This window comes from Hemiscyllium ocellatum, unplaced genomic scaffold, assembly GCF_020745735.1.
Source record: "Hemiscyllium ocellatum isolate sHemOce1 unplaced genomic scaffold, sHemOce1.pat.X.cur. scaffold_3527_pat_ctg1, whole genome shotgun sequence".
NCBI lineage: Eukaryota > Metazoa > Chordata > Chondrichthyes > Orectolobiformes > Hemiscylliidae > Hemiscyllium > Hemiscyllium ocellatum.
The window spans coordinates 14,241-29,272 of NW_026868450.1; the positions used below are offsets into that span (position 1 = coordinate 14,241).

Consider the following 15,032-nt stretch of genomic DNA (forward strand, 5'->3'; position numbering starts at 1 on the left):
AGGCCAGCCAATATTGGTGCCAGTGTGTTCACCATTTATTCTTCTGGTAGCAGGCAGGCAGAGAAAACTCATCATCCCAAAATTGCTGGCTTATGTCTAAATTTGGCCAACAGTTCTAATTTCAGATACTGTTCGTTGCTTCTTCTAACAGCAAGAAACAGCTATCTTATTAGCCTGTCAAGAAATGCTTCATGTGAAGGAGAAAGGATAACACATCATTTACAGAAGTTAAGTCATAAAACACTCTCAGTCCAAGAATTTAGATGTACAATCCAACTGGAAAATAATGGTGAACTAGCTCTATGGTGTGTGTGTATTTGACAATTTATAAATAGAATTGTATAAAGGTTTTCTATTGCAATAAAGAAAATCATGAGAGATAAAGAAACAGGGATCATACTCACGGGCTGAAGGAGCCTCTTCATGGTAACCTGAAAATCAAAATATGTCTTCTGTAAAATGAGTCAGATGGAAATTCATCATCACTTAGTGCAACAGGATACATTAGTTTAGTTACACTTTCCCAAATTGATCACAGAAACACCTTCAACATGAAAGAAAAGATCTTTAAATGATATATACCATTCACGTAGAGACTGTTGCGATCCAGTGAATATACTCCAAGGGTGGAAATTCCATTTGTGTTGTCCCTGATCTCGTGGTACGCAGTAACTCTATTAACTTCCTGAGGATTGGAATCATTTTTGAATGTACAAATTGTGTACACACTGGTACTCACAGCACTTGCTGGACTGTAAAATGGAAAATGTTATTTAATTAAATAAATTAAGAAACACCATAAATTCAATTTGCCTGAGAGAATCTTCCGTGACCTTTTGGTCATCAATGTATAACATCAAAATATATGGAAGTTCAATGTGTTGCAACTAAACTGAATGCCAGCTCAGAGTTTTTGCTGAATAATTCTTTGCAACTCAATGTTCTCAACTTGCATTTGCTCTATTTAGGACACAGTTGCTAAGTATTCCCTAGTTGACAGATTGCCCATAAGATGCATATCTTTGAAAGGAATTGAATATTTGGCTTATTTGGCTCCACAATCCTGGTTACCAGCTCTAAGTGCTTACAGTTGGAAGTGCAGGCTACATGTTCAGTGGAAGTGAGTACAAATGACCTTGGAAGTTGACTTCAAGCATTGGGATTAGGAGGCCAACTTGCAAGCTATGCCTTCCTGTTATAGATAGCAGAATTGTGGTGCGCTAGCTAGAGGAGCAAGCAGTGAGGGCACTGGTGAAATGGCTGGTCTGGGAGGGAACAGACTGCCCTCCTGAGAGTGCAACATTTTCACTCTGTTCCCTGGGTTGTTTGGTGGGGGGGTGGGGTTGGGGGCGGGGGGTGGGGGAGCGGTCTTATTAAGACCAGCAATTTTTTGGAACATAATTTGCTTTACCATGACACCGTGCTTTATCATGCCCCATTGCACACAAAGTCATGTAGGACAAATATCGATCAAAGCTACAAACTATTTCCTTCAGCGAGTATATCAATTAGATTTGAGTACTGAGACAGCAATAAGAACCTGAGAGAATACATCATAGTTCTAACTATTTTTGCAGTATTAATTCTTCTTAATAGGTTTAGAAATAGTAATTATAATAACAATAATAAGACTAAAGTAATGTCAACATTCCTTACCTGAATGATTGAACTCTGCAGCTTGAGAATGTTCTATTGATGTTGCTGTTTGTAAACACATTGTTTAACTGAAGGAAAGGAACAGACACAGTATTGGGAAAATTCTGTATTTAATGAAATAATATATCTGTATTCATAACTAAATTATCAACTAACCTGGAAATTAATAATATTTGAGGCAGATTTGTGTAGTGCAGAATTGGATGCTATTAGATTTGTTGTTGGTACCAAGTTAGTAATAATGAAGGTCACATTAAAATCGAAGAACTCGACTTGCGGGTTTGGAGTTGTGGTCACAACTGGTGCTGTTAAAATAAATTGAAGAAATGTTAAACTGGGAGTAAAATAATCTTTGCAATTGTATCATCTCTCTTCCAGAGTGAAGTTTGAATAAACCAAGAAAACAGAAATCACATCAAAATACTTTGTGGCAGGTTGGGATGGAAAAGTTTGTCTTTTTCACACAAAAAGAACTTATTGCTTTCATATATGTGTTTGGTACAAAAGCTGCCCTAACCAAGGAATGTGTGACTGATTGCTTCTCTGTTAAGAAACATTTTTTTTCATTCTTACTGACTTAGATATCAGAGTTTTATGTTCTTCCATCAGTAGGTGTGCAGGGGAGGTGGAGAGGGTCAAGTTCATACCTCTCCTGACTTTTCTGCAATTTTATGGTGGTGAGTGTGAGACCTCAATCAGTCCCTGCCTCAATTGAAGTTGTTAAGGGGCAAACAAATTGATGCCCAGCTTCAATTTTTAGTCTAGCAGGAGGGGTCTACAGCTGAAGTGAGTCACTGAAATTGAACTTGCTCAGTGTGGGAAGTAGATGGGGATGGGTGGGAGGGTCCAGACGTAACCTTAGCCTGTCCCTTTCTTTTTTATTCATTCATGGGATGTCAGCATTATTGGCTGGGCGAGAATTTATTGTCCATCACTAATTTGTCCATAAGAAAGTGGCTGTGACCTGCTTTCTTCATAGAATCATAGGATCCTGACTGTATGCAGAAAGAGTCCACTTGACCCATCAAATCTCCAAAAAGCATTCCACCCAGACCCAGACCCCCACCCTAAGCCTGAAACCCTGCATTTCCCATGGCTAGTCCACTTAGGCTGCACATCCCTGGACACTAAGGTCAATTTTAGACAGCCAGCATCGATAGCAATGCATTTCAGCTTTTCAGGTGGCAGGTATGAAACTCAGTCTATTCAAAATCTACACATTAGGTAAAATTAACAGAGGTGTAAAAACTTATAGTTGAACTAAAAGCAGATTTTCAAGCTGAGAATTTTACTGAGCATTGCAGAACACAGTTTTTTTTTCTTCTACTATGTGATATACATGGGTATAAGTGGGTACTTGATTTGGTTGAGATAGTGCAATGGTATCTTGGATGAATAATTAAGATAACTAAGATAATACTTTGGGGAGAAGTTTTCCACCACAGCAGTTTTGTGGAGTATAAATTAACTGAATGAAATGTGGAATTCAAACCTGGTCTCGGTAATAATAAACAAATTGGTGTTCCCGTCTACCTTCTGCCTTTATGCATCAAGGTGGGGGAAGATGAGGGTTCCTAATGTCCTTAAAGGAAAGAAATCAGCTGCCCTTACCTTGGCTGACCTACTTGCACCTTGAGACCAATAGCAATATGGATGATTCTGAAATGCTTTCTGGAATGGTTTATTCAGTACCTCTGTTCAAAGGTAATTTGTGATTGGCAACAAATGCTGGACTCAACAGTGAGACAAATATTCCAGTCAAGAATAAAATAAAATGCTTGGATCATCAGTTGTCTTGGACAGAATATTTTTTCCAAGTCTTTTGCCTCCAGTCCTGCAGATCTAATTACAAGCATTATTTCTATGATTTTTTTTCTTTTTCTATCCATTCAGGGAATGTGGACTTGCTGTCTAAGCCAGCATTTATTTCCCAACCCTAATTGCCCTAGAGAACATAATGGCGAGCTGCCTTCTTGAGCAATTGTGGTCCTTGGTGGGTAGGGACAACCACAGTGCAGTTTTGAAAGAGTTCCAGGATAAGCCATGAATTATGAAGCATCAGTGTTAATAGTTCCTAAACAAGATAGTATGACTTGGAAGGCAAGTTGCTGGTGGTCATGTTTGCATACAGTCTTTTTCCGCTATGTGGTTGAAGTTGCGTTTTGGGGTGCTGTTGGAAGACTCTTCTTAAGTTAATATAGTGCATCTTTTAGATAGTCCACACTCCTGTCATTGCACATTAGTGCTGAAGGAGTGAATACTGAAGTTCATGAATGGGGTGCAATCAAAGGGGCTGATTTAGTTACTTTAATCTTCTGTTTAGGCATGTTACGACACATGTCTGAGACCAGTGGGAATTGAAACCAGTTCTTCGCCCAGAGGTAGAGGGATTCTACCACAGTGCCTAGTGGACTGTTTTATCCCAAATGGTGTTAGGCTGTAAAAGTCCACATATGAAGAAGACTGGATGCAAGAGACACTCAAACGATTGTTTGAATCTTCAAAGTATTCTAAATTACAGAATTTAACTCAGTCATCATACGGAAAAAGAATTATTCACAAGGAATGTACGGGAATTATTGGATTTTGTTTTATTGCAGAAAAGAATTCTGCATTTTTTTTAACCATGAGATTAAAAAAGAAATAATAAGTGAACTAAGTAACGGGAAGTATACTTACTTGGCAAAGGAATTGACTCATGGTAGCCTATATAAAAAAAACATATGTGAGTGAAAGATAAAATTTTATCATTAAAGAGTGGAATAAAACTTGTGCATTGTTTGAAATGAACTGAATTCAATTTGAATGCAATATTTAAATGACAAAAATAAAATTCTATTGAACATAATATCATGATTAAACTGATCATTAACTACCATTTACGTAGAGGCTGTTATTATCCAGTGAATATATTCCTAAGGTGGAGATGTTTCTGTGTTGTCTCTGAACGCATGGTACACAGTAACTTTATCAATTTCCTGAGCAGTAGAATCATTTCTGAACGTGCAGATTGCATACACGCTGGTGTTTCCAAGACTTGCAAGGCTGCAGACAAAAATGATTTGTGGAAATTAACCAAAAAGGAAGCTGTCTTGAAAATATTATTCATCATTCTAATTAACATTCAAAAGTTCACAAACTTTGGGCAATTCAATTGTCCTATGCACCATTGATTAAAAAACTTTCAATTGTCATTGTTCTCAAAGTGTCAGTTCTCTAACACAGTACTTGAGGAAGTAAGTGTCCAAAACATCCTCCAGACAAAAGGTAAACCAGCAGTTCACAGGGTAACTTCTCATACCATTTGGAAGAACTGGTGACAATAATTAAAATGCACCAATATAAAACAAATATGAAGCAATAGCATCAGAAAACATTCAGGCATATGTGTAACAATCAACTTCGAAAGATATCTTTGTGGGTATTATGTTGTGTCAATCCTAGCACTTTCAAACTATTTTTAAACAGTTCATCCAGTGGATGTGGGCTATGAGGACCAACATTTATTACCCATCTCTAATTGCCCTTGAGATGAATATTGGTGAACTAACATTGTTTCAAAAATTGTTACCTTGTCAATCTTTCACTTAACCATCAGAGAAATTATTATGGTTTAACACAAAAATAACTCACCTAAATGAAGCAACTTCGCAACGTGAAAGTGTTGCATTAATTTTACTCCTGTTGAACAGGGCAGTGAGCTGAAATAAAGACACAAACAAACTTTTAGTGGAAGGTAAAGCTCTCATAAATTGTAAAATATTTTCAGTAGATCATTTCTTTGATCACTAACTGAAAAAAAAATAATTGTTGGTATGATAGTGAAATCTGTGTTACCTGGTGGGAAATTATATTTGATGCAGAACTGTATAACAAAGAACTAGAATCTTGTAGACTTTGTGTAAACTCAAGGTTGGTGATTGTGAAGGTCACATTAAATTCAATGGGCTTCTCTGTCACATTTGGAGTGTGTGTTGTTGTTAGTGCTGGTGGTAATGCTAGCAGAGGACACAAGGAGAACATTAGTCTGAAAATAAAATACACATTTCCAGATGAACATCCTTCCTGCAACCCACAAAAGCAGTAAAGGTCTAAACAAATATCCTAACAACATAGTTCAAGATTATTGACAGTATTATGTCAATGTTGAGAGATATATTTGCCCATTTGAGTGCTTGTTTTTCTGATTTTGCTGCATGCTATCTGTGCAGACAAACTATATGTCCAGATGTCTTGGAATGAACTGTTTAAAATGAGTAAACTGAATAAACAGATCTTCACACTGGTAATTTCAGATTTCTGTTGTCAGTTTACTAGCAAGTATTACATTCTGTATAATGCATTCTAACTTTAAATAACAGTTTGTAATACTCCTTATACCAAGAAGATTGGATGCAAAGTAACACAGACAAACATTAATTGAAAATTCATGGAATTTTCAATACCAGACCTCAGCTTCAACATTAGAGAGAAAAATATTAATGCTCAAGAGTAATAGGGACCATTGAATCCGCACAAAAACAGCTTTATTTGAAAATACAGTAACAATCATAAGTGGCAGAGTTGCTTTTAGTTTAACATGGGAATACTACAAACTTTACATGAATCTAAGGCTAAGAAGCATACTTACTTGGTAAAGGTGTTGTTTCATGATAACCTGCAAAAAAAGATTGAAATGTTGTTAGTATCATGTACCGTGTGGAATTTACATTTTAGAAATGGTAGTAAAATTTCATGCATTGTTTGAAATGGACCTAATTCATTCTGAATGATATGGCTAATCATGTACAATAAAATTCAAGTGCACAACATATATCTTTAAATGTCCATACCATTTACGTAGAGGCTGTTATTGTCCAGTGAGTAGACCCCTAAGGTGGAGATGTTGTTGGTGTTGTCTCTGAATTCATGGTACACAGTGACCCTGTCAACATCCTGCGTAGAATCATTTCTAAACGTGCAGAGTGAATACACGCTGGTGTTGGCAACATTTGCCACACTGTGAGAACAAAATGCATTTCAGAGGTTAACTAAAAATTGTATTATCACGCTAATCATCATTCATCTCCTCATGAATATTATAGGTACTTCACTAAAGTTGGAATCATTCAAAGGACCACCTATTTGGATAATTTACAACTAATTCTATTCTTAAAAGCTTGAATATGAAACATGGGTGTTTAAATATTCACTGATTATACGAGAAATGAAGGGTCAGAGAGTCAAAGTGAATAAAAGGTGAAGGAAGCTGTTCCCTGGTTCAAGATCAAAGACCATTCAATGAATTAAAAGGCACAATTACACTGCACCATGTAACTGAAATATTAAACAACAGGATCATAAATCACTCAACAGTATATGCAACATTCAACCATGAAATATATCTTTGTGATTTTCTGTTGTATAGGTGTTCATTTTCAGACTTTATTACATCATTCCATGCATCTAATTTTGCAATTTAAAAAATACATATTGATTATTTCAATAACATTTGCAGCAATTGTCATTTTTAAACACAAACTGAACTCACCTGAAGGAAACAACATTGCAATGTAAAAATGTTTCATTAATTTTACTCTTGGTGAACAGGGCAGTGAGCTGAAATGAAGTAGAAATCATATTGTTACAGAGTGAAACTCTCAATGATTGGAAAAAGAAGACTAAACCATTTTCTTTTACCAGTAACATAAGAGTTAATCTATCTGCAACATATAGTTATTGCGATAATACTGTAATATATTTGTTACCTGGTGAGAAATAATATTTGATGCAGAACTGAAAAGCAAGGAACTGGAATCTTGTAGACTTTGTGTAAACTCAAGGTTGGTGATTGTGAAGGTCACATTAAATTCAATGGGCTTCTCTGTCCCATTTGGAGTGTGTGTTGTTGTCAATGGTGGTAATGCTAGCAGAGGACACAAGGAGAACATTAGTCTGAAAATAAAATACACATTTCCAGATGAACATCCTTCCTGCAACCCACAAAAGCCTTAAAGGTCTAAACAAACATCCAAACAACAAAGTACGAGATTATTGACAGCATTCTGTCAATGTTGAGAGATATATTTGCCCATTTGAGTGCTTGTTTTTCTGATTTTGCTGCATGCTGTCTGTGCAGACAATCTATATCTCCAGATGTCTTGGAATGAACTGTTTAAAATGAATAAACCGAATGAACAGATCTTCACACTGGAAATTTCAGATTTCTGTTGTGAGTTTATGAGCTAGTGTTATATTCTGTATAATGCCATCTAGATTTAATTAACAGTTTTTTATACACCTTATACCAAGAAGATTGGATGCAAAGTAACACAGACAAACATTAATTGAAAATTCAAGGAATTTTCAATACCAGAACTCAGCTTCAACATTAGAGAGAAAAATATTAATGCTCAAGAGTAATAGGGAAACCATTGAATCCGCACAAAAACAGCTTTATTTGAAAATACAGTAACAATCATAAGTGGCAGAGTTGCTTTTAGTTTAACATGGGAATACTACAAACTTTACATGAATCTAAGGCTAAGAAGCATACTTACTTGGTAAAGGTGTTGTTTCATGATAACCTGCAAAAAAAGATTGTAATGTTGTTAGTATCATGTACCGTGTGGAATTTACATTTTAGAAATGGTAGTAAAATTTCATGCATTGTTTGAAATGGACCTAATTCATTCTTGATATGGCTATCACAAATAAAATAAAGTTGCACAACATATATCTTTAAATGTCCATACCATTTACGTAGAGGCTGTTATTGTCCAGTGAGTAGACCCTAAGGTGGAGATGTTGTTGGTGTTGTCTCTGAATTCGTGGTACACAGTGACCCTGTCAACATCCTGCGTAGAATCATTTCTAAACGTGCAGAGTGAATACACGCTGGTGTTGGCAACATTTGCCACACTGTGAGAACAAAATGCATTTCAGAGGTTAACATTAAAAATTGTATTATCACGCTAATCATCATTCATCTCCTCATGAATATTATAGGTACTTCACTAAAGTTGGAATCATTCAAAGGACCACCTATTTGGATAATTTACAACTAATTCTATTCTTAAAAGCTTGAATATGAAACATGGGTGTTTAAATATTCACTGATTATACGAGAAATGAAGGGTCAGAGAGTCAAAGTGAATAAAAGGTGAAGGAAGCTGTTCCCTGGTTCAAGATCAAAGACCATTCAATGAATTAAAAGGCACAATTACACTGCACCATGTAACTGAAATATTAAACAACAGGATCATAAATCACTCAACAGTATATGCAACATTCAACCATGAAATATATCTTTGTGATTTTCTGTTGTATAGGTGTTCATTTTCAGACTTTATTACATCATTCCATGCATCTAATTTTGCAATTTAAAAAATACATATTGATTATTTCAATAACATTTGCAGCAATTGTCATTTTTAAACACAAACTGAACTCACCTGAAGGAAACAACATTGCAATGTAAAAATGTTTCATTAATTTTACTCTTGGTGAACAGGGCAGTGAGCTGAAATGAAGTAGAAATCATATTGTTACAGGGTGAAACTCTCAATGATTGGAAAAAGAAGACTAAACCATTTTCTTTTACCAGTAACATAAGAGTTAATCTATCTGCAACATATAGTTATTGCAATAATACTGTAATATATTTGTTACCTGGTGAGAAATAATATTTGATGCAGAACTGAAAAGCAAGGAACTGGAATCTTGTAGACTTTGTGTAAACTCAAGGTTGGTGATTGTGAAGGTCACATTAAATTCAATGGGCTTCTCTGTCACATTTGGAGTGCGTGTTGTTGTCAATGCTGGTGGTAATGCTAGCAGAGGACACAAGGAGAACATTAGTCTGAAAATAAAATACACATTTCCAGATGAACATCCTTCCTGCAACCCACCCTTAAAGGTCTAAACAAACATCCAAACAACAAAGTACGAGATTATTGACAGCATTCTGTCAATGTTGAGAGATATATTTGCCCATTTGAGTGCTTGTTTTTCTGATTTTGCTGCATGCTGTCTGTGCAGACAATCTATATCTCCAGATGTCTTGGAATGAACTGTTTAAAATGAATAAACCGAATGAACAGATCTTCACACTGGAAATTTCAGATTTCTGTTGTGAGTTTATGAGCTAGTGTTATATTCTGTATAATGCCATCTCGATTTAATTAACAGTTTTTTATACACCTTATACCAAGAAGATTGGATGCAAAGTAACACAGACAAACATTAATTGAAAATTCAAGGAATTTTCAATACCAGAACTCAGCTTCAACATTAGAGAGAAAAATATTAATGCTCAAGAGTAATAGGGAAACCATTGAATCCGCACAAAAACAGCTTTATTTGAAAATACAGTAACAATCATAAGTGGCAGAGTTGCTTTTAGTTTAACATGGGAATACTACAAACTTTACATGAATCTAAGGCTAAGAAGCATACTTACTTGGTAAAGGTGTTGTTTCATGATAACCTGCAAAAAAAGATTGAAATGTTGTTAGTATCATGTACCGTGTGGAATTTACATTTTAGAAATGGTAGTAAAATTTCATGCATTGTTTGAAATGGACCTAATTCATTCTGAATGATATGGCTAATCATGTACAATAAAATTCAAGTGCACAACATATATCTTTAAATGTCCATACCATTTACGTAGAGGCTGTTATTGTCCAGTGAGTAGACCCTAAGGTGGAGATGTTGTTGGTGTTGTCTCTGAATTCGTGGTACACAGTGACCCTGTCAACATCCTGCGTAGAATCATTTCTAAACGTGCAGAGTGAATACACGCTGGTGTTGGCAACATTTGCCACACTGTGAGAACAAAATGCATTTCAGAGGTTAACTAAAAATTGTATTATCACGCTAATCATCATTCATCTCCTCATGAATATTATAGGTACTTCACTAAAGTTGGAATCATTCAAAGGACCACCTATTTGGATAATTTACAACTAATTCTATTCTTAAAAGCTTGAATATGAAACATGGGTGTTTAAATATTCACTGATTATACGAGAAATGAAGGGTCAGAGAGTCAAAGTGAATAAAAGGTGAAGGAAGCTGTTCCCTGGTTCAAGATCAAAGACCATTCAATGAATTAAAAGGCACAATTACACTGCACCATGTAACTGAAATATTAAACAACAGGATCATAAATCACTCAACAGTATATGCAACATTCAACCATGAAATATATCTTTGTGATTTTCTGTTGTATAGGTGTTCATTTTCAGACTTTATTACATCATTCCATGCATCTAATTTTGCAATTTAAAAAATACATATTGATTATTTCAATAACATTTGCAGCAATTGTCATTTTTAAACACAAACTGAACTCACCTGAAGGAAACAACATTGCAATGTAAAAATGTTTCATTAATTTTACTCTTGGTGAACAGGGCAGTGAGCTGAAATGAAGTAGAAATCATATTGTTACAGGGGTGAAACTCTCAATGATTGGAAAAAGAAGACTAAACCATTTTCTTTTACCAGTAACATAAGAGTTAATCTATCTGCAACATATAGTTATTGCAATAATACTGTAATATATTTGTTACCTGGTGAGAAATAATATTTGATGCAGAACTGAAAAGCAAGGAACTGGAATCTTGTAGACTTTGTGTAAACTCAAGGTTGGTGATTGTGAAGGTCACATTAAATTCAATGGGCTTCTCTGTCACATTTGGAGTGCGTGTTGTTGTCAATGCTGGTGGTAATGCTAGCAGAGGACACAAGGAGAACATTAGTCTGAAAATAAAATACACATTTCCAGATGAACATCCTTCCTGCAACCCACAAAAGCCTTAAAGGTCTAAACAAACATCCAAACAACAAAGTACGAGATTATTGACAGCATTCTGTCAATGTTGAGAGATATATTTGCCCATTTGAGTGCTTGTTTTTCTGATTTTGCTGCATGCTGTCTGTGCAGACAATCTATATCTCCAGATGTCTTGGAATGAACTGTTTAAAATGAATAAACCGAATGAACAGATCTTCACACTGGAAATTTCAGATTTCTGTTGTGAGTTTATGAGCTAGTGTTATATTCTGTATAATGCCATCTCGATTTAATTAACAGTTTTTTATACACCTTATACCAAGAAGATTGGATGCAAAGTAACACAGACAAACATTAATTGAAAATTCAAGGAATTTTCAATACCAGAACTCAGCTTCAACATTAGAGAGAAAAAATATTAATGCTCAAGAGTAATAGGGAAACCATTGAATCCGCACAAAAACAGCTTTATTTGAAAATACAGTAACAATCATAAGTGGCAGAGTTGCTTTTAGTTTAACATGGGAATACTACAAACTTTACATGAATCTAAGGCTAAGAAGCATACTTACTTGGTAAAGGTGTTGTTTCATGATAACCTGCAAAAAAAGATTGAAATGTTGTTAGTATCATGTACCGTGTGGAATTTACATTTTAGAAATGGTAGTAAAATTTCATGCATTGTTTGAAATGGACCTAATTCATTCTGAATGATATGGCTAATCATGTACAATAAAATTCAAGTGCACAACATATATCTTTAAATGTCCATACCATTTACGTAGAGGCTGTTATTGTCCAGTGAGTAGACCCCTAAGGTGGAGATGTTGTTGGTGTTGTCTCTGAATTCGTGGTACACAGTGACCCTGTCAACATCCTGCGTAGAATCATTTCTAAACGTGCAGAGTGAATACACGCTGGTGTTGGCAACATTTGCCACACTGTGAGAACAAAATGCATTTCAGAGGTTAACTAAAAATTGTATTATCACGCTAATCATCATTCATCTCCTCATGAATATTATAGGTACTTCACTAAAGTTGGAATCATTCAAAGGACCACCTATTTGGATAATTTACAACTAATTCTATTCTTAAAAGCTTGAATATGAAACATGGGTGTTTAAATATTCACTGATTATACGAGAAATGAAGGGTCAGAGAGTCAAAGTGAATAAAAGGTGAAGGAAGCTGTTCCCTGGTTCAAGATCAAAGACCATTCAATGAATTAAAAGGCACAATTACACTGCACCATGTAACTGAAATATTAAACAACAGGATCATAAATCACTCAACAGTATATGCAACATTCAACCATGAAATATATCTTTGTGATTTTCTGTTGTATAGGTGTTCATTTTCAGACTTTATTACATCATTCCATGCATCTAATTGTGCAATTTAAAAATACATATTGATTATTTCAATAACATTTGCAGCAATTGTCATTTTTAAACACAAACTGAACTCACCTGAAGGAAACAACATTGCAATGTAAAAATGTTTCATTAATTTTACTCTTGGTGAACAGGGCAGTGAGCTGAAATGAAGTAGAAATCATATTGTTACAGGGTGAAACTCTCAATGATTGGAAAAAGAAGACTAAACCATTTTCTTTTACCAGTAACATAAGAGTTAATCTATCTGCAACATATAGTTATTGCAATAATACTGTAATATATTTGTTACCTGGTGAGAAATAATATTTGATGCAGAACTGAAAAGCAAGGAACTGGAATCTTGTAGACTTTGTGTAAACTCAAGGTTGGTGATTGTGAAGGTCACATTAAATTCAATGGGCTTCTCTGTCACATTTGGAGTGCGTGTTGTTGTCAATGCTGGTGGTAATGCTAGCAGAGGACACAAGGAGAACATTAGTCTGAAAATAAAATACACATTTCCAGATGAACATCCTTCCTGCAACCCACAAAAGCCTTAAAGGTCTAAACAAACATCCAAACAACAAAGTACGAGATTATTGACAGCATTCTGTCAATGTTGAGAGATATATTTGCCCATTTGAGTGCTTGTTTTTCTGATTTTGCTGCATGCTGTCTGTGCAGACAATCTATATCTCCAGATGTCTTGGAATGAACTGTTTAAAATGAATAAACCGAATGAACAGATCTTCACACTGGAAATTTCAGATTTCTGTTGTGAGTTTATGAGCTAGTGTTATATTCTGTATAATGCCATCTAGATTTAATTAACAGTTTTTTATACACCTTATACCAAGAAGATTGGATGCAAAGTAACACAGACAAACATTAATTGAAAATTCATGGAATTTTCAATACCAGAACTCAGCTTCAACATTAGAGAGAAAAATATTAATGCTCAAGAGTAATAGGGAAACCATTGAATCCGCACAAAAACAGCTTTATTTGAAAATACAGTAACAATCATAAGTGGCAGAGTTGCTTTTAGTTTAACATGGGAATACTACAAACTTTACATGAATCTAAGGCGAAGAAGCATACTTACTTGGTAAAGGTGTTGTTTCATGATAACCTGCAAAAAAAGATTGAAATGTTGTTAGTATCATGTACCGTGTGGAATTTACATTTTAGAAATGGTAGTAAAATTTCATGCATTGTTTGAAATGGACCTAATTCATTCTGAATGATATGGCTAATCATGTACAATAAAATTCAAGTGCACAACATATATCTTTAAATGTCCATACCATTTACGTAGAGGCTGTTATTGTCCAGTGAGTAGACCCCTAAGGTGGAGATGTTGTTGGTGTTGTCTCTGAATTCGTGGTACACAGTGACCCTGTCAACATCCTGCGTAGAATCATTTCTAAACGTGCAGAGTGAATACACGCTGGTGTTGGCAACATTTGCCACACTGTGAGAACAAAATGCATTTCAGAGGTTGTCACGGGATCCATTACTTCTTCATGAAAAGACTCGATTCCTCTGTGGAATTTTACCTGATTATATTATATTGTATAAGATTAAGCTTAACAACAATGATGCTATTAACTCGTTAAGTGTCATGGGATCCGTCTACTTCTTCATGAAAAGACTCGATTCCTCTGTGGAATTTTACCTGATTATATTATATTGTATAAGATTAAGCTTAACAGCAATGATGCTATTAACTCGTTAAGTGTCATGGGATCTGTCTACTTCTTCATGAAAAGACTCAATTCTTCTGTGGAATTTTACCTGATTATATTAGATTGTAGCAACAATGATACTATTAACTCTTTATTGTATTTTAGCCAAGCAACAATTAAGTATAACTATGACTATGTGGCAACTGCTCTCTACCAGCTACGTATCAGCTACTTATTGTTTTCTCAGCTAATTAAGTGTTTTAACGCGACCTTTAAAACAATGCTGACCGAGGCACAGTTTGAGATTCCAGTTTAACAAATGATGTAATTGCTTAACTTAGACTGTAAGGGATATAAAAGCAGAGCTAAAACAGACAGAACTCATTCTTGTCTTGAAAACACAGACAATGAGTCACCCAACCATCCTCTGAACCACCAGGCTTGCAGAAAAGACACATTTGTGCAAAATACGGAGATCGGATGAAACATACGGACGGAAAGAGCTTGCTGAAATACGCCTGCCTAAAAG

At 35.2% G+C, this 15,032-nt stretch overlaps 5 long non-coding RNA genes across 5 annotated transcripts; all 5 read right to left on the reverse strand.

Moving 5' to 3' along the window:
- Positions 1 to 4,634: 4,634 nt before the first annotated feature.
- LOC132813228 (uncharacterized) lies at positions 4,635 to 5,648 on the reverse strand. The gene is made up of 3 exons (XR_009644018.1): positions 5,494 to 5,648; positions 5,290 to 5,357; positions 4,635 to 4,701 (listed from the first exon to the last, which is right to left on the reverse strand). It is a non-coding gene; the product is annotated as an uncharacterized LOC132813228 (long non-coding RNA).
- An 857-nt stretch (positions 5,649 to 6,505) lies between these two features.
- Positions 6,506 to 7,540, reverse strand: LOC132813233 (uncharacterized). The gene is made up of 3 exons (XR_009644023.1): positions 7,404 to 7,540; positions 7,187 to 7,254; positions 6,506 to 6,655 (listed from the first exon to the last, which is right to left on the reverse strand). It is a non-coding gene; the product is annotated as an uncharacterized LOC132813233 (long non-coding RNA).
- An 891-nt stretch (positions 7,541 to 8,431) lies between these two features.
- Positions 8,432 to 10,125, reverse strand: LOC132813232 (uncharacterized). Its single transcript, XR_009644022.1, has 4 exons — positions 10,097 to 10,125; positions 9,307 to 9,467; positions 9,090 to 9,157; positions 8,432 to 8,556 (listed from the first exon to the last, which is right to left on the reverse strand). It is a non-coding gene; the product is annotated as an uncharacterized LOC132813232 (long non-coding RNA).
- A 214-nt stretch (positions 10,126 to 10,339) lies between these two features.
- On the reverse strand, positions 10,340 to 12,038 carry LOC132813231 (uncharacterized). Its single transcript, XR_009644021.1, has 4 exons — positions 12,010 to 12,038; positions 11,214 to 11,374; positions 10,996 to 11,063; positions 10,340 to 10,464 (listed from the first exon to the last, which is right to left on the reverse strand). It is a non-coding gene; the product is annotated as an uncharacterized LOC132813231 (long non-coding RNA).
- Positions 12,039 to 12,215: 177 nt separating this feature from the next.
- On the reverse strand, positions 12,216 to 13,949 carry LOC132813230 (uncharacterized). The gene is made up of 4 exons (XR_009644020.1): positions 13,921 to 13,949; positions 13,126 to 13,286; positions 12,909 to 12,976; positions 12,216 to 12,378 (listed from the first exon to the last, which is right to left on the reverse strand). It is a non-coding gene; the product is annotated as an uncharacterized LOC132813230 (long non-coding RNA).
- Between the last annotated feature and the right edge of the window lie 1,083 nt (positions 13,950 to 15,032).